The sequence below is a fragment of the Azolla caroliniana genome, unplaced genomic scaffold (genome assembly GCF_043228905.1).
Source record: "Azolla caroliniana isolate FFs.n. ecotype wild unplaced genomic scaffold, voAzoCaro1.0.p SCAF_16, whole genome shotgun sequence".
NCBI classification, from domain to species: Eukaryota; Viridiplantae; Streptophyta; class Polypodiopsida; order Salviniales; family Salviniaceae; genus Azolla; species Azolla caroliniana.
This window is the reverse complement of record NW_028230451.1, coordinates 19,144,333-19,163,203: the sequence shown is the minus strand read 5'-3', so window position 1 is coordinate 19,163,203 and position 18,871 is coordinate 19,144,333.

Sequence of the window (18,871 nt, the reverse complement as noted above, 5' to 3'; positions counted from 1 at the left end):
CGCCAAACATGGAGTTCGGTTAACGTTGACAACGGCCTACAATCCGGAGGCCAACGAGAAGATCGAACGAGGACATAGTCCGATCGTGAAAGCACTTGCGAAGGCATGCGACGGAAGGGTGAAGGATTGGCCACAAATGCTTCCGTATGCACTATGGGCGGATCGGACGACGCATAGCTCCGTGACCGGTTACATGCCGGCAGAACTCATGACCGGACAAGCACCAGTAATGCCAACGGAAACCGCAATCGCGACATGGACGATACTACCGTGGAAGGAAGAGATGAGCCGGGAAGAACTACTAGCGGTCCGGATACGACAACTGGAGGGAAGACCGAAAGATGTAGCGGAAGCGTCACGCCGACAACAAGAAGCACGGTTCCGGAACAAAAGCCGGTTCGACACAAAGCACCGACTACGACCGAGGAGGATTGAAGAAGGAGATTGGGTGATCGTCTATGATAGTAGCTTGGACCATCAACATACAACGATGCGGAAATTCGCGAAAAGGTGGTTCGGGCCGTATGAGGTTCGGAAGGTCTTCGACAACGGGACGTACCGACTGTCCGAGTTGGATGGAACAATACTACGAGTGCCTATAGCCGGGAAGCGGGTGAAGATTTTCAAGAAGCGGACCGACGACAAACCTTATGTGATCCAAGTCGAGGCCGACAACAAGGAGCAATCGGACGAAGACCACAATGATGCGGGAAGCGAAGAAAGTGGATTGCAACTCATAGTCGACATAGGGGGAGAATCGGAGGAAGCTTCGGATGAAGACGGATACGAAGAATCAAGAACTTCGGCACATACCGGAGGATGTGCGGGTTTGGAGGGGGCGAGTGTCGTAGTGTAGGTTGCACACTATGTGGAAATTATATTTTTGTCCCTCCGGATAGAGAATGGAGTGCTCGGTAAGAACCGGAAGAAAACGGCATACCGGCAAGGAAGAAAACGGCATACCGGCAAGGAAGAGCCGGATAAAGAGACATAAATGTAAAAAAGAAGGAAATACTCACTACTGCGCAGGGCGTGATTCGAACTCTGCACCTCCACGTTGACAAACCCCAACCTTACCATTACATTAACTTATCTTAAGTGTTTTAAACATATAGATTTAATACATATAAGACCTTTATTTATGCATACCTTTATTAAAAGGTAAATCGTGTATTTTTTTTATATGAAAAACACGAGACACTAAAAATAACTCATGCACATCTAGCGTGCATGAGCCCTATACTTAGGAAAAAAAAAGCATCACATGCACATTTAGTGGACATGAACACTTTTGTAAAAAAAAAAAAAAAGCATGAAGCCATGCTTAGCTCTTCCTTCCTTAGATAAGGAGGAGAGAAATATGTAAAGGGTTGTTGATTATTTGGATTAAGTATTAATCAATAAAAAATTTATTCGTGGGATTCACGATTTATACATCTACTTCTCTCTTAACATCCTAAGTACCAATTAATATAGTATACTCGTGTGATTCACGAGTTTCTTATCTTTCTCTTTGCTATTTACTCATAATTAATCTCTATCTCACGAACTTCTTTCTCCTAGTCCAAGACCTCTGTGGTTCCCACCCGACTCACGCAACGATCCGGAGCCGAAAGGCACGACACCGCGAGAAAGCTTCAACTCCGCCAAGAGTTGAATAATATCCAACAAAGGGATATGTCCGTCATGAGCTACACCTTGAAGATCAAGGAGCTTTGTGATTCTCTCCACTCGATAAGCGTAAACATGTAGGATGACAAGATGGTGCAAATATGCCTCGGCGGCCTTGCACCATGATTCGGCGTGATGCGGACCGTCATACTAGCACGGGAGAATCCACCCTCCTTCTTCAATCTTCAATCTATGTTGTTGGTCAAAGAAAACCATGTTCGAACAAGGAGTAATGGCTCGGAAGGCCAAATGCTCTACACACACTTCGACAGAGGAAGAGGACCCGGCCGTGCAAGAAGAGAGCGATTCGGCCAAGGACGAGGCCCGACTTACGAAAACAACTCGCAATTTAGGCATCAAGACGGAAGCCATTGACGAACCTTCGGAAGAAGGGGGAGCTTCCATTCCAGTCCGAACCGACAAAGCTCGGTCAAATCCGGATATTGCGGAAATATCGGTCACCACGAAGAAGAATGACGTAACAAGATACGTGAGTCGACTTCCACTAGATAACAACTCACCAACTACGCCATCAACTCTGACTATGACTATCGCAGCTGAATGTTCGTGATGAGACATAGAGCGAATTCTATGTCGGCCTCTACTTCTACTAATGCCTCCAGTCCGAAAGACGTATGGTTCGTCGATTCCAGTGCCTTGAACTATATGACGTCGCATCAAGAATGGTTCCGAGAACTTCGAGAGCCAGACCTACCCGGCTATGTCGAACCGGAGACGACACTACACACCCGATTTGGCACATCGGCAATGTTCCGTTCAGAGAAGAAGGTAAGCAAACTTATATTAAAAATGTCTTGCATGTACCAACTATCATGAAGAATTTCGTCTCCGTCGGCCAAATTGTAGACCTGGAATGCAAGTACGATTTAATCATGGCGGTTTCTTCATCGAAAAAGAGGGCCGACTCATCGCTCGCGGAAGAAGAGAGGGCCGAATGTTCATTCTTGACTCACACGAGATGAAATCGGCCATGTTCACAAAGGGCATGAAAGCCGATTCCAACATAGAGTTATGGCACAAGCGTATTGGCCATATAAACCTCCAAAAGCTCAAGGCAATGCAATCGAAAGGAGTCGTCATCGGGCTCCCAACATTCACGGAGAAAGAGATTGAAGGCATGTGTGCCGCTTGCCAATTCGGCAAGCAACATCAGCACCCATTTCTGAAGGAGCAAAACGTGAGCAAAGGTGTACTCGACGTAATTCATTCCGATGTATGGGGTCCGGCTCAAACGGCTACATTCGGCGGATGCCGATACTACGTGGCCATCATCGACGACTTCTCCAGGCACACCTGGATCTACCCCATGCGACAAAAGAGCAAAGTGTTCGGACACTTCCAAAAATTTAAGAATGAAGTTGAGAAAGCCACGGGCCGACATGTACGATGTCTTCGATCGGATGGAGGCAAGGAGTACTTCTCTGACGAATTTTCGGCATTTCTACGGAAAGAAGGAATATGGTGAGAGTTTTCGTGTCGACATACGCCACAACAAAACGGACTGGCCGAACACAAGAATCGGAAAATCCTCAAAGTGGCACGGGCTATGCTTAACGAAAAGCACATGCCGAAATCATATTGGGCGGAAGCAGCTAACACGGTTGTCTATCGGGTGTGCACGATATCGGGTGTGCACGAACTTACTCCGCACGAGAAGTTCTTCGGAAAGAAGCCGGACCTATCGCATGTTCGGATATTCGGCTCCATTGCGTACGTGCACATCCCCAATGCGAAGCGTCAAAAGCTCGACCCGAAGTCGGAGAAATGTATCCTTGTAGGATACTCACTGGATCAAAAGGGGTACAAATGCTACAACCCCTCAACTCAAAAATCTCGAGTCAGTCGAGACACCTTTTTCGACGAGTCCCCATCCTAGTATGCACTAGAGACAACTTCGACTTCGATTCCGCTCGACCCGGATTCCGCCGAAATAGAGATAGAAGCCGAAGATCGACTTACCCGCATGTTCGAAGAAATTCCGATCACGACCCGACTGAGCGAACCACAAGAGCCCCGAGCGATCAAAACACATCTCGGCCGAGTCCGAAGATGGACAAAGCGAAGGCGAAAATGCCGGAGTATGAAGACGATCACTTTGACGGCAACGAATTGACTCACTCCCTTGATAGTGATTTCAAAGGCCTTGAGATCCGGACAAATGGAGCAAAGAATGTCGTAGTATCCGCAAACGAAAACTCCGCCAATCCACCCGTGAAAACAACCTCGTAAGCCGATTCGGCTACAACGATTATATGGCATACCATTACGCTTTCATGATGAAGGTAGCGGCAATATAGGAGCCGAAAACCTTTTTCGAAGCTGCGAAGGACCCACGATGGATCGAAGCAATGAACAAGGAGATGCGTGCATTACGCAAGAACGAGACATGGGATCTCGTTCCCCACTCACCGCACAAGAAGGCAATTGGTTGCAGATGGATCTACAAGGTGAAGTATAATGCCGACGGCTCCGTAAACTGTTACAAAGCTGTAAAAAGTAACGTGCGGAAGCAAGTATGAAGACCGAACAGAAGGAAGAAAACTCAGGTTTAATGGAGAGCTTGAGCTCATGCAGTATACGCGGGAGAGACAGAGAGAGTGAGAGAGGAAAACACAATAAGTATATTCAAAAAAATACTCGATCTCTATTCACCACACTCTATACATATGTGTGTTCAATGAACACTTTTATACAAGTCCTAGAAGGACTGACGGAAGTACTGACAATACTTCAATGCTCATTAAGAGCTCCTACACTAACTCCCAAATATATTCCTCACGGAATATCTTTCCTAGCGGCCTCCCGGTTTACGCACCAATCCGTCCCTACCTACGCACCGGTTTGCGTACTAGTTTACACATTCGGCCTAATCGATCGGTCTCAACCGATCCGGTCCTCGGCTTCTTCAGCCGATCCAGCCGATGTTGAGCTTGTCTCTCAACACTCCCCCTCAAGCTCAACTTGAGGCTCTTCGGGATCTTCGGGCTCACAGCTCTGGCTCATCCTGGCTTCACGCCTCGCTCGCGCTCCACGACCTGTTCGACTCCGCGCGCTTCGACCCTTCCGGTCGGCTTGTCTGCTCATGTGGCCCTTAGCTCTTCTGTTGTTGTGGTGTTGACGCTTCTCCTGCTGCCTTTTCTTCCGCTTGGGCCTCGGTTGATTCAGCGTATCTGAATCAAACATCCGAACCGACTCGGCTACCTCCGATCGGTTTTCGCTCTCGTCCGAGTTGGCTGTCTCCAAATTGTCTTCGGTCTTCTCGCCCTCAATGGCGTCATCTTCCCCATGCGTGGTTAGCTTCGGCTCTCTCCTTCGGCTGCTCCCCTTCTGTCCACTTCCGGACTTTTCCGCGGGTCCGCCCTCGGCTTCTTCAGTCGATCCGAAGTCGAACTCGACAACCGAGTCAACCGACTCGGTGTCACGGTCTCCACTCCTTTCCTGCTGCCTTGCTTGGTCGTTCGGGACTGTTCTCCCCCTCAAGTTTGGCACGTCGAGGTGACACAATCCGAGCGCACCTGAGAATTGCCGCAACTTGTCCAGACCAAGAGTCTTGGTGAAGATGTCGGCAGTCTGCCGATCCGTCGGAACGTACTGAAGTTCGACTTCACCGGAAAGGACACGCTCACGGACGAAATGGTAGTGCACCTCAATGTGCTTGGTCCGTGCGTGGAAAACGGGGTTTTTCGCGAGCTGGATGCTGCTGAGGTTGTCGCAGTAGATCGTCGTCAGATCTGACACCTCCTCTTGCAGGTCCCTAAGCAGCCGTTTCAACCATATGGCTTTGCATGTCGCGACAGCCACTCCTCGGTACTCAGCTTTGGTGATCGACAGTGCAACTGTCGACTGCTTCTTACTGCTCCACGCGATCATGGCACTCCCGAGGGAGAATGCGTATCCGGATGTGGATCGGCGATCGGCGGCGTTGCCAGCCCAATCAGCATCGGTGTAGCCGACTAACTCCGCGGCTGCACCGGTCCGATATAGCAGTCCCCGATCCTTAGTGCCATTGACATACCGAAGTATGCGTTCCGCACACTGGAGGTGCTCCTCGGTAGGTCGCACCATGAACTAACTGATCACTCCGACCGCATAACTGAGGTCGGGTCGGGTGATGGTCAAGTATATGAGGCTTCCGACAATTTGTCGGAACCTCATCGGGTCGCATACCTTTCCCGTATCGGGACGAAGCTTGACGGTTCTCTCCAGAGGAGTCGAGACGGACTTACAGTCGGCCATCCCGAATTTGAAGAGCATACTCAACACGTAATGACGTTGGCTGATCAATATGCCTTCAGGGGTACGGATCACTTTGATCCCGAGGAAGTAATGAAGGTCTCCCAGATCCTTCATGTTGAACAATGCCGCAAGCTGGAGCTTCACGAGGTCGATTTCACCTAGGTCGGCGTCGGTGATGACCAAGTCATCAACGTATAGTAAAATACTAACCGGTCCGAGTCGACCTTTCCGGATGAACAGGGAAGAGTCCGATTTTGACGTGACGAAGCCCATCCGACGCAGTTGTTGCGTGATCTTCGCGTTCCAAGCACGCGGGGCTTGCTTTAGTCCGTAAAGGGACTTCTTCAGTCGGCATACTGCCGAGGAGTTCGTTCCGGACTGAAATCCGGGGGGCTATACCATGTACACTTGTTCCTCAAGGTCACCTTGCATGAACACATTCTTTACATCCATCTGATGTAAGTGCCACCCCTTCACAGCAACTACTGCAAGCAAAACACGGACGGTCGTGATTTTTGCGACCGGTGCAAACGTCTCATCGTAGTCGATGCCGTGTTTCTGCACGTCGCCCTTTGCCACTAGTCGAGCCTTGTACCAGTTGACTGAGCCATCGGTGTTGTACTTGACCTTGTACACCCACCTACACCCGATCGGTTTTACCCCTGTTGGTGCGTCAACTAGGTCCCAGGTCTCGTTCTCCACCAATGCGTGTATCTCTTCCTCCATCGTGGCACGCCAATTCGTGTCTTTAGCCGCTTCTGCGTAGCTCTCCGGCTCACGCACTTCCGCTACACGGGTCATGTACGCATAATGATGCGCCATGTACTCGTTGTATCCGAACCGCAAAACAGGATTCTTCTGGCGGGTAGATCGGCGTAATCTCACATTAGCCGATGTTGAGGCCTTCTTCTTCCCTTTCTCTTTGCGCATAGGCCGTCTCCTCGGCTTCCTGCGCGGGGAATGCACGGTCGAGTCTCCACTACTCACCAGCTCTTCATCGGATTGGTCGTACCGACTCCGTCGTCCAATCGGTCCACTTAAACGGAGTGAAATCGGACTCATCCGGAGGCATCTCGGCCTCGCTGACCTCATCATCAGGGCTCGGATTGCAGTCGGGGTTCGGAGTCGGGGGCTGGTACCAGGACGCGGACTCGTCAAACACAACGTTGCGGCTAACACGCGCTTGTTTGGTGCGAGGGTTATAGCACTTATAACCCTTCTGCTCGTCCGAGTAACCAACCAAGATGCATTTCTCGGCCTTTGCGTCCAGCTCCCTCCTTTTCTCCTTCGGTACATGCACATACGCAATGCTACCGAACACCCTCAAGTGTCGCAAGTTCGGCTTTGTTCCGAAATATAGCTCGTGCGCTGACACTTTGTCTCCGATCCGGTTCTGGATGTATACCGCGGTCCTTACCGCTTCGGCCCAGTAGAACTTGGGCAAGCTCTTCTCCTCCAGCATTGCTCGTGCCGCTTCCACAACTTACCGATTCTTCCTCTCGGCCACGCCGTTCTGCTCCGGTGTGTATCTACAACTGAATTCACGCCGAATTCCCATTTGTTGTAGATATCCGTTGAATTGACCAGAAAAGTACTCTTTCCCGCCATCCGACCACAGGCACTTGATCTTTCGTCCCGTTTGCGTTTCCACGAACCCTTTGAGGTCCCGGAAACAGTCAAAGACTTCACTCTTCCTCTCAATGAGGTAGATCCATGTGTGCTGCGTGTGGTTGTCGATGAAGGAGACGAAATATCGGCTCCCGCCAAGACTAACGTTTTGTGCCGGCCCCCATACATCAAAGTGTATAAGGTCGAGCTTGTTCCAACTCCGGTTTTGCTCGTTGGGGAAAGGAAGTCGGTGTTGCTTCCCGAGCTAGCAGGCTTCACAAATTTGTGCCTTTCGGCCACTAAATTTGGGCAATCCGAACACTACCTGTTTCGATTGCAGATCTTGAAGCCGTTGGTAGTTGATGTGGCCTATCCGCTTGTGCCACAAGTCGATGTCCGACTCATATTTTTGTCCCTTCGCGAACATTGCGGTGCCGCCGTCAGTGGAATCGAGGATGAACATCCTCCCGTCTCTGCGCCCTTGCGCAATCACACGGCCTTCTTCCTCAATGAAGCACCCGAGGTGTGTAAACCGAACCTCCATCCCTTGGTCGACGATCTGTCCGACCGAGACCAAGTTCTTCGTGATTGTCAGAACGTGCAGCACGTTCTTGAGTTTCCCTTTCTGCCCGACATGGCTAAGGGGAACTTCTCCGACATTTGCGATTGGATGCGGAGTGTCGTCTCCAGTTGCGACTACTCCAGGTTGTATCGGTTTTTCAAGGTATGAGAACCACTCCTTATGGCTCGTCATGTGGTTTGACGCGCTAGAGTCTACGTACCACACCTCGTTCGATCTCGGGGTGGTTCGTTTCATTGAGTTTGCTTCATGTCTCGTCACAAAGGCAAACCCTTCTCCGGCTCTCCCGGAGTCTTCGGCGTAGTGCGATCGCTGCCAATTTCCCTTGTCGGTATGTCCGAACCCGTTTCCGGAACCGGTTCTGTCCAAATTAGCGCGCTTCTTCCAGCACTCACTTTCCTTGTGGCCTTTCTTGCCACAGTACCAGCACTCCGCGATGACCTTCCCTTGCCGGTTCTCATCGCTTCAACTCCCCCTGTTTCCAGAGGGTCCAGAGTTGCTGTCGGCATCACTTCGGTGCCTTCTTCCTTGATCTCGTCGGCCGCCTCCATTGCGCGCCGACTCGCATCGTCCTCCACATCCATGGTGCCTATCTCCCTTCGTGTACAACATTCTGTTGTCGGTGTGCATGCTTGTATACGCACCCGCGTGGTTCTCCTCTACCAGGAGCATTGACTGTAAGTCGAAAAAGGACGGCGTATTCTCCCGGGTACACACAGCCGTTCGGAACGCTCCGAACTTCGACGCCAAACCTCCGAGACAGATCTGGACCATCTCGCTCTCCTCGATGTTCACCTCTATGGAGGCGAGGGAGTCACAGATATCCTTGATCTTCGAGGTATAGTCCGCCACCGACAAGTCGCGTTGTCGTAGGTTGCTCAACTCCTGTCGGAGCTGAAGCTTCCTGGCTGTGGTGCTCGCGGCGAAAATCTTCTTCAGATTTTCCCGCGCACCCTTCGGCGTCTTTGCATCCCGAACATAGCTCAATAGTTGTTGGCCCACACACGACGCAAAGCAGTATAATACCCTGCTCGCCGATTGCTCCCACGACGGGAAGTCTCTGTGTGTCGATTTGGGTGCCGCGTCATTAGCTCCTTTGACATAACTCCAGTAGCCGTGCCCAAGCAGGTACTGGTGCATCTTGTAGGACCAAGATGCGTAGTTGGTTCTGTCGAGCTTCTTTGTTGGAAGCGAGCTCGCCATGCCTCTATCCATCGTTCTTCTTGTTCTTCTTCGCCAAGTTGTGTCGGCTGCAGAGAGGTTCTCAACCCTCGTGCTCTGATACCATGTAAAAAGTAACGTGCGGAAGCAAGTATGATGACCGAACAGAAGGAAGAAAACTTAGGTTTAATGGAGAGCTTGAGCTCACGCAGTATACATGGGAGAGACAGAGAGAGTGAGAGAGGAAAACACAATAAGTATATTCAAAAAAATACTCAATCTCTATTCACCACACTCTATACATATGTGTGTTCAATGAACACTTTTATACAAATCCTAGAAGGACTGACCGAAGTACTGACAGTACTTCAATGCCCATTAAGAGCTCCTACACTAACTCCCAAATATATTCCTCACGGAATATCTTTCCTAGCGGCCTCCCGGTTTACGCACCGATCCGTCCCTACCTACACACCGGTTTGCGTACCGGTTTACGCATTTGGCCTAACCGATCGGTCTCAACCGATTCAGTCCGCGACTTCTTTAGCCGATCCGGCCGATGTTGAGCTTGTCTCTCAACAAAAGTTCGACTCGTAGCGAAAGGATACGCACAAACACATGGAGTTGACTATGAAAAAACCTTTGCCCCGGTGGCAAAGATGACGACGGTGCGGACCGTGATTGCACTTGCTACGGCAAAAGGGTGGCACCTTCACCAGATGGACTTCAAGAACACTTTCCTCCAAGGAGAATTAGAAGAGGAGGTGTACATGGTACAACCTCCCGGCTTCGAAACGCGCATTCATCTGAAAGCCATGTGCCGACTCAAGAAGCCACTCTATGGCCTTAAGCAAGCACCGCGTGCTTGGCATTCGAAGATTACGCACTATCTTCATCAAATCAGCTTTCGAATGTCGAAATCTAACAACTCCCTCTACGTACGACACGACTTTAGAAGCCTAATTGTCATCATCCTATACGTGGATGATATGGTCATTGGAGGTGAAATTCTAGTCGACATCAACAAGGTCAAGTCCCTCCTCTCCGGAAAATTCGAGATGACGGACATGAAGGAGCTCCGTTACTTCCTTGGCATCGAAGTAATTTGGATTCCGGCCACATAGATAGGAAACTTTAGGATCCATCTATATAAGCAAATTGAGAAACATTAGTTTTCATCTATGTGTTGAGAGCTGTTGAGCAGCGAGCTCAACCGGATCTGGATCGGCTGAATAAGCTAGAGCCGAATTGGCATCTAGAAGGATGAGCTGGATCATGAGCCAGTGAGCAAGTGAGCCGGTGAGCTGGGGTGTCGGTTAGCCGGATCCAGCAGTAACCAGAAGCCTAGTAGTAGCCTCGACCACTAGGTAGTTAATGTCTCGTAGTTAGTGTCAGAAGCTCATGTGATCATTGAAGTATACCATACTTTTGTCAGTCCTTTATGGACTTGTATAAATAGTGTTGTTTAGCATGTTGTATGTACAGAGTTTTAGAGTTAATTTTTTGAATATAGTCTATGTTCTGCTCTCTTTGTCTCCTCTGTGTTTTGAGCTTTTCCATTAAACCTTCATCTCATTTTTTGTTGCTATCCGGCTGAGCCGGTTCTGTCTGACGCTTCTGCACATTAACATTCACATAGTATCAGAGCGCGAGGGTTGAGAACCTCTGCAGCCGACGCTTGCTTTCATTGACGAACCCTAGAACCCGGCAACAACAGACATAGAGAAGATATGGATAGAGGAATGACAAGTTCACTTCCAACAGAGAATCTCGATCGGAGCAACTACGCATCCTGGTCATATAAAATGCACAAGTACCTGCTGGGGCATGGATATTGGAGCTTCATGGAAGGAACAAAGGAAGTCGCACCAGAGCCGTCACACAAAGACTTCCCAATATGGGAGCAGGGAGCGAGCCGAGTATTGTATTGCCTTGCGTCCTGTGTGCATGATCAAATGCTCGGCTACATCAAGGATGCAAAGATGCCAAAGGAGACGTAGGGAAATCTGAGGAAGATTTTCGCCGCGAGTACCACAGCCCGTAAATTGCAGCTCTGGCAAGAGCTGAACAACATCCAGCAAAGAGACATGTCGGTTACGGATTACACCACCAAGATAAAGGAGATTTGCGATGCACTCGAGTCCATCAACGTGATGGTGGACGAAGACGAGATGGTACAAATCTGCCTCGGTGGTCTAGCGCAAAGGTACAGGCCAATCCGGACAGCGATCTGCACCCGAGAAAAACCACCGACCTTCTTTGACTTCACAATCGATGTTGATGGTCGAAGAAAACCACGTGAGTGGGTCAAGGACCACTCAATCGGACGGTCAGATGCTATACACGGAGACATATCGGCCCCATGGACGTGGTGGACGAGGTGGACGAGGTGGGTCGGCACGCAATGGAGGCGGCCGACAAGAGCAGGACCAGAGGCACAGAGGTTGTGCTAATAGCAGTTCTGGACCCTCCACAAGCAAGGGGAGTCAAAGCGGTGCCAGGAACTTGCAAGGAAAGGCCGACACGGATCTAGGATCGGCCGCATGTACCAACTATCATAATGGTACGCCATATAATCGTTGTAGCCGAATCGGCTAACGGGGTTCTTTTAACGGGTGGATCGTTTGCGGATACTACGGCGTTCTCCGCTCCATTTGTCCGGATCTCAAGGCCTTCAAACTCACTATCGAAGGAGTGAGTCAATTCGTTGTTAGCGAAGTGATCGTCTTCATACTCCGGCATTTTGGTCTTCCCTTTGTCCATCTTCGGACTTGGCCGAGATGTGCTTTGATCGCTCGGGGGCTCTTGTGGTCCGCTCAGTCGGCTCGTGATCGGACTTTCTTCAAACATGCACGTAAGTCGATCTTCGGCTTCTATCTCTATTTCGGCGGAATCCGGGTCAAGTGGAATCGAGGTCGAAGTTGTCTTTTGTGCGTACCAGGATGCGGACTCATCGGAAACGACGTCTCGACTTACTCAAGATTTTCGAGTTGAGGGGTTGTAGCACTTGTACCCCTTTTGCTCCAGTGAGTATCCTACAAGGATACATTTCTCCGACTTCGGGTCGAGCTTTTGATGCTTCTCATCGGGATGTGCATGTACGCAATGGAGCCGAATATCTGAACATGCGATAGGTCGGGCTTCTTTCCGAAGAATTTCTCGTGCGGAGTAAGTTCGTTCACACCCGATGTCGTACACCAATTCATGAGATAGATGGTCGTGTTAGCTGCTTTCGCCCAATATGATTTCGGCATGTGCTTTTCGTTAAGCATAGCCCATGCCACTTCGAGGATGTGCCGATTCTTGCGTTCGGCCACTCCGTTTTGTTGTGGCGTATGTCGACACGAAAACTCTCGCCGTATTCCTTCTTTCCGTGGAAACGCCGAAAATTTGTTAGAGAAGTACTGCTTGCCTCCATCCGACCGAAGACATCGTACATGTCGGCCCGTGGCTTTCTCGACTTCATTCTTAAATTTTTGGAAGTGTCTGAACACTTCGCTCTTTTGTAGCATGGGGTAGATCCAAGTGTGCCTGGAGAAGTCGTCGATGAAGGCCATGTAGTATCCGCATCCGCCGAATGTAGTCGTCTAAGCCAGACCCCATACATCGGAATGAATTACGTCGAGTACGCCTTTGCTCATGTTCCGCTCCTTCGGAAATAGGTGCCGATGTTGGTTGCCGAATTGGCAAGCGGCACACACGCCTTCAATCTCTTTCTCCGTGAATGTCGGGAGCCCGATGATGACTCCTTTCGCTTGCATTGCCTTGAGCTTTTGGAGGTTTATATGGCCAATCCGCTTGTGCCATAACTCTATGTCGGAATCGGCTTTCATTCCCTTTCCGAACATGGCCAATTTCATCTCGTGTGAGTCGAGAATGAACATTTGGCCCTCTCTTCGTCCGCAAGCGATGAGTCGGCCCTCTTTTTCGATGAAGCAACCGCCTTGATTAAATCGTACTTGCATTCCTAGCTCTACAATCCGCAACCGAACGGCGACGGAACGGAAACCGAACGTTGACCGGACGGATCGGATCGGCGATGGTCGAGATGGATGGATGATAGGATCATGCGGCGAATTAAAGTAAAGTAAAGTAAAGGCGATGTGAAGGCATGCAACTAAAGGTAGAGGCCATGCAATTAAAAGTAAAGGTGAAGCAACTAAAAAAGGAGGGCATGCAACTAAAAGTAAAGAGGAAGCAACTAAAAATGGAGGCCATGCAACTAAAAGTGGGGGAGGGAAAGGAACATGAAAGGAGGGATCAACAAAGAAACCCATATAAATTCCATTTTTTTCCTACACTCGGGCCGTTCTCCATTTTTTTTTTTTTTTCCTTCTCGGCTCCCTTATCTTACGGAGCCATAACACTCAAAAACCCTAATTTCCTTACGGAAGCTATCTCTCGTATGACCTAATTCTAATTTTCCCTACGGAAGCCATAAGACTCATAAACCCTACTTTTCCCTACGGAAACCATATCTCTCAAAACCCCTAAATTTTCTTTTTTATTAATCTTAGTAAACCTAAAACTTTTCAATCCCAATCTTGGGACATATTGTAATTTCTTTTCCTTTGCTAATGAAAAATTACTAGATTTTCTCCTTTCTATTAATTGTTAAAAGTATAAACGCATGAATGTGATATCCTCTGGTCGGAGGCCCCGGGGTCTTGCCTCAAGTTCACGTATCCTCGTCCTATTTTCGTGACACCGGCAAGTAGGTACGCAGTGCTCACCAAGTGAACGATCCTCAACTCGTGCTTGCTAGCTCGACGACTACCGCGGTAGCGTACGAAGAATGAAGAGTAACACACTCTCGTCTGATTTCGTGCCAACAATGGGCCGAGACACACACACAAATACGCAGAGGACTCACAAACAAGGAATCAATTAAGACAACTAGGCAAATACAATGCTCTTCGAGATTACAACTGGCAAGCCGGTGAGCGACCATGCGCAAACACTCACACACATAGCACACAATGGAGCCTCTACCGAAGCAGACGGGCTTCTCCCTCGAGTAGAGGCAACCGACCAAAACCTGCAGAGCTCCACGAAAAAAAATGAGAAGAGTGCTCGATTCCCAGTCTGACAGCACTTCGTCCTCCCAAAACGCGATAGATGTTTTAGTCATTTTCCCCTTTCTTTTATAGGCCGTCGGGGAGGGCCGTCACAACCTGAATACATCATCTTTATTCTTTGTCCCTTCAGACAGAGATACGCATTGATTTCCTAGCTAATAAATTTTTACTACCTAGTATATTTACATCAGCCGGCCTATTCCTAATTATGTACATCTTATCAATCTTGTGCCCGCGCGTAAGGGTTGGTTCATGCGTCTTATTCATCAATTCTTCTTAAGGCCGGTTTTCTTCACGACAACGTGTTTAGCTTTTAGGCTAACAACACATTTGTCAACATATCTGATCCATTTTCAACCGTGTGGATCTTCACTACAGCAAACTCCTTTTCTTCTACTCATTCTCAAAGCCAATGATATCTTCTCTAGATGTGTTTGGTCCTCGAGTGGTAGGCAGCATTTTTCACAAGGTGGATGGCACTCTGGGTATCGCACTGGAGTTCGAATTCCTCCTGCCGAATTCCCAGTTCACCGATAAACTCCATCTATATGATTTCCTTGCCGACTTCCGTTGCGGCCATATATTCGGCTTCCGTGGTTGACAGCGCCATGGCCTTCTACAGCCTCGACTACCACGAAACGGCTTCCCCTGCATAAGTCATTACGTACCCGGACGTGGTTCGGTTGGTATCCACATCAGCCAACATGTCTGAGTCAGTATAACCTTCCAGTGTGGGGTTACCTGAACTGAAACGAAGACACACGTTCGAGGTCCATTTTAGGTACTGAAGTATCCACTTCACGACAGCCCAATGCTCTCTTCCGGGGTTGTTCATGTATCGGCTAACCACACCAACTGCGTATCCTATGTCCGGCCTGGTACATACCATCGCGTACATCAGGCTTCCGACTACCGAGGCATAAGGAACATTTGACATCTCGGCCTTCTTGGTTTTCGATTTCGGACATTGTTCTTTCTTTAGCTTGCAATTCGTCGGCAGTGTCGAGCCGACCGGTTTCGCGCTTTCCATGTTGAATCTCTAGAGCACCTTTGTCACGTATTTTTCTTGTGACAGCCACAATAGTTTCTTTGTTCGATCCCGAACAATGTGCATCCCCAGGATTTGCTTTGCCAAACCCATATCCTTCATTGAGAACGATGTGCTCAAAGACTTTTTCAGCACTCAGATCTTCACATGTTGTCCATGTACAACAGAAGGATGAGGAAATCTCCTCCATCGAATTTCTTCACAAATACGCAGTGACCAGCTTGCGTTTTGTGGTATCTGTCGTCGGTCATGAAGGATTCAAATTTTTGGTACAGTCAGTTCTTCTTCGACTTCTTCGGACGAGTCGAATTTGGTTCCTTGTTTGACCAATTCCCCTCGTTCTTCGATCGGTTCTCGATTTTGCTGAGTATTAACTCGGCCGACTAGCTCGGATTTGATTTCGATCAAATCAGCTTCTACTCGATTCGGTATTTGGAGACTTATTCTCAATCTCCCAGTCAACTATTGTCTTTTCCTCCATGAAGACAATGTCGCGGCTCCTAATCACTTTCTTCTTGGCTAAGTCCTATAGTCGATAGCCAAATTCATCATTGTCGTAGCCGAGAAATATGCATGGCCGAGATTTCAGGTCCAACTTCCCCCTCTAGTCCTTTGCCACATGCACATAAGCAAGACAGCCGAACACCCTCAAATGTCGGTACGATGTGTCTTTGCCACTCCACACCCTTTGTGGAATATCACCGTCCAAGGGTACTAAGGGTGATCGGTTTATCACGTACACTACCTCATCAGCGTCTCAACCCAGAACGTCTTCGGTAACTTAGCATGTGCAAGCATACTTCGGACCCTTTCCATTACAGTCTGGTTCATTCTCTCGGCCAGCCCATTAAGCTCTGGAGCCTTTGGCACGGTATCTTCAAGCTGGATTCCTTGATTTCAGTAGTATTCCTCGAACGGTCCACGATACTCTCTGGCATTATCCGCTCAGACTGCCTTTAGTTTTCGGTCGGTTTCTCTCTCGGCCCTCGCTTGGAACTCTTTGAAGACGGATAACACTTGATCCTTCGTCTTCAAGACGGAAGCCCACAACTTCTGGCTACAGTCATCAATGAATGTCACAAAATACTACAAACCACCATGCGACTTCGTGTCCACATAGCATACATCCATATGCACGAATTCCAACGGCATTTTCTTCCTCATCGGGGGCCTCGTTTGGAAGGATGTTCGGTTCTGCTTACCGGCCAAGCAATCTGTGCACTTCTCAAGTTGCACGTTCTTCACCTCAGGAACGAGGTTATCATCGGCAAGCTTTCGCATCCCCTTCTGGCTCATATGGCACAACCTCTTGTGCCACAGTTCACCAACCGTGCGAGCTGCCACATTTGCTTCCCCTCGACATATTTGAGCATTCATTATGTATAGTGTGTTGGTTTTTCCGGGCTCGAGCCATGATCGGGCTTCCTCGGCAGAACTTCATGACACCATTTCGGATGCTACCCGTGTAGCCTTCATCATCTAGTCGATCGGCTGATATTAGGTTCAATCAAACCTCTAGAACGTGTTGTACATCTCTCAACACGAGTCTACACCCGGTTGAGGTTTCCAAACACACATCTCCAATGCCAACGATTCGGCATGCTCCTTCATTTCCCATCTTTACGGATCCGAGATCTTCGGCTCTGTATGATGAGAAGCACTTTCGGTCAGGGGTAAGGTGGAATGACGCACCCAAATCAAACACCCATGTCAATTCTTCGCCGATGAGATTCACTTCGTCTTGCTCATTGATGAGCAACAACTCCTCCTCACTCGTAGCAATTGCTGAGGTGTTCTTTCTGTCTCGGATTTTCTTCGCCTCTACACCATCAGCTCCCCCTTTCTCCTTTCGAAAGTGTTGGCAGGTTTTCTGGAAGTGCCCTAACTTCCCACAATAGAAGCACGTGGGTCTCCCCCTCGACTTCGACCTGGTCCCCGACTTATCTCGGTTCTAGGAACTTCAATTTCGACCTGTTCCCCAAATCGTGTCACCTTCCGTGATTAAGGCCTTCTCGTCGGTATTGGACTCACGATCCTTCTGGCGAGCCTCTTCATTCAACAAGCTCGACTTCACCTGCTCTAGGGATAGATGCTTCACTTCCGGTTCGGAGTTGCCCAACGTGACAACGAGCGTCTCCCAACTGTCCGAAAGGAATCCCAACAACAATAATGCTAATACCTCATCGGCTAGAGGTGGTTTGTTTCATCAATCCTTGGAAGGCATTGATGTGCTCCACCATACTAGAGCCATCTTGATACCAGAGCCTCACGATTTTTCGAAATACTGAGACTCGGTTCACTGCGTTCTTGTTTTCAAACATGACGCTAATCTTCTTCCATAGCACGTCTGCTTCTATTTCTTCGCCGAAGTTGTTGTATAGACTCATGTCTATAAAACACCTTATATATGCGGTCTCCTTCAGATGCAACACTTCCCATGTCATTGCATCGATCTTGTCTGGTCTTTTATCTCCGAACTGCACTGGCAGCCATACGTCTTTGCACATGAGCATGTCTCTCATCTTCGACTTCCACATTGATTAGTTGGATTCGGTTAGCTTAAACATGCCGCCGAACGAGTCTTCCATCGCTCTAATACCACTTTGTTAGAAATCGACTGACCACAACCGATTACACGTTCATGTTTGTGTTCGTGTTCGTGTGCAGAAATCAAGACGTAGTACATAGACATAAAAAATGTGCAGACACAGAGACACCAATGTTTTACGTGGAAAACCCAAAATGGGAAAAACCACAGGGGGTCCACAAACCCCAAGAAAACATATCACTATATTAGAGAGGAAGTACAAATACGGAACTCAGAGGCAACGACCTCGAGTTCTCCTTCGTCTGACAGACAGCTACAGAGTTACACTCTCACTCTCTAGCCCACGGTTACAGAGGCAACTACCTCGTTCTATCTTTTCAATAAATGATCAACTACATCAGCTTACTAAAGTTTGCCCTAGTTGCTTATAAACAAAAGCAATTTTTTGGCTATTTACAAGTATAACCCACAAGGGCTTTTTAGACTATTTACAATTATAGTCTTCCGAAACGATTTCAGTTTTCGATTACGATTTCAATTTCGGTTTCCGATTACGGTTTCGGTTTCGGTTTCGGCCTTGGCTGAGATACTCACCAACATGGTCCTTCTCTTCCTATCCTAAGGGACATATTTCCCAACACGAAGATACACAACTGACTTTCGGTTTGACAACCTCAACCGAAGTCGAAGGCTACACTGACTCTGACTATGCCGGAAATACGGACAATAGGAAGTCAACATCAGGCTATATTTTCACCTATGGTGGCAGTGTGATATCATGGAGGTCGAAGCTTCAAGAGTGCACGGACCTGTCAACCACAGAGGCCGAGTACATAGTAGCATCGAAGGTGTTTGCCATCTTCTCATCTACAAGCCGAATCAACCGACTAGCGCTAACCATCTATTGTGACTCACAGAGC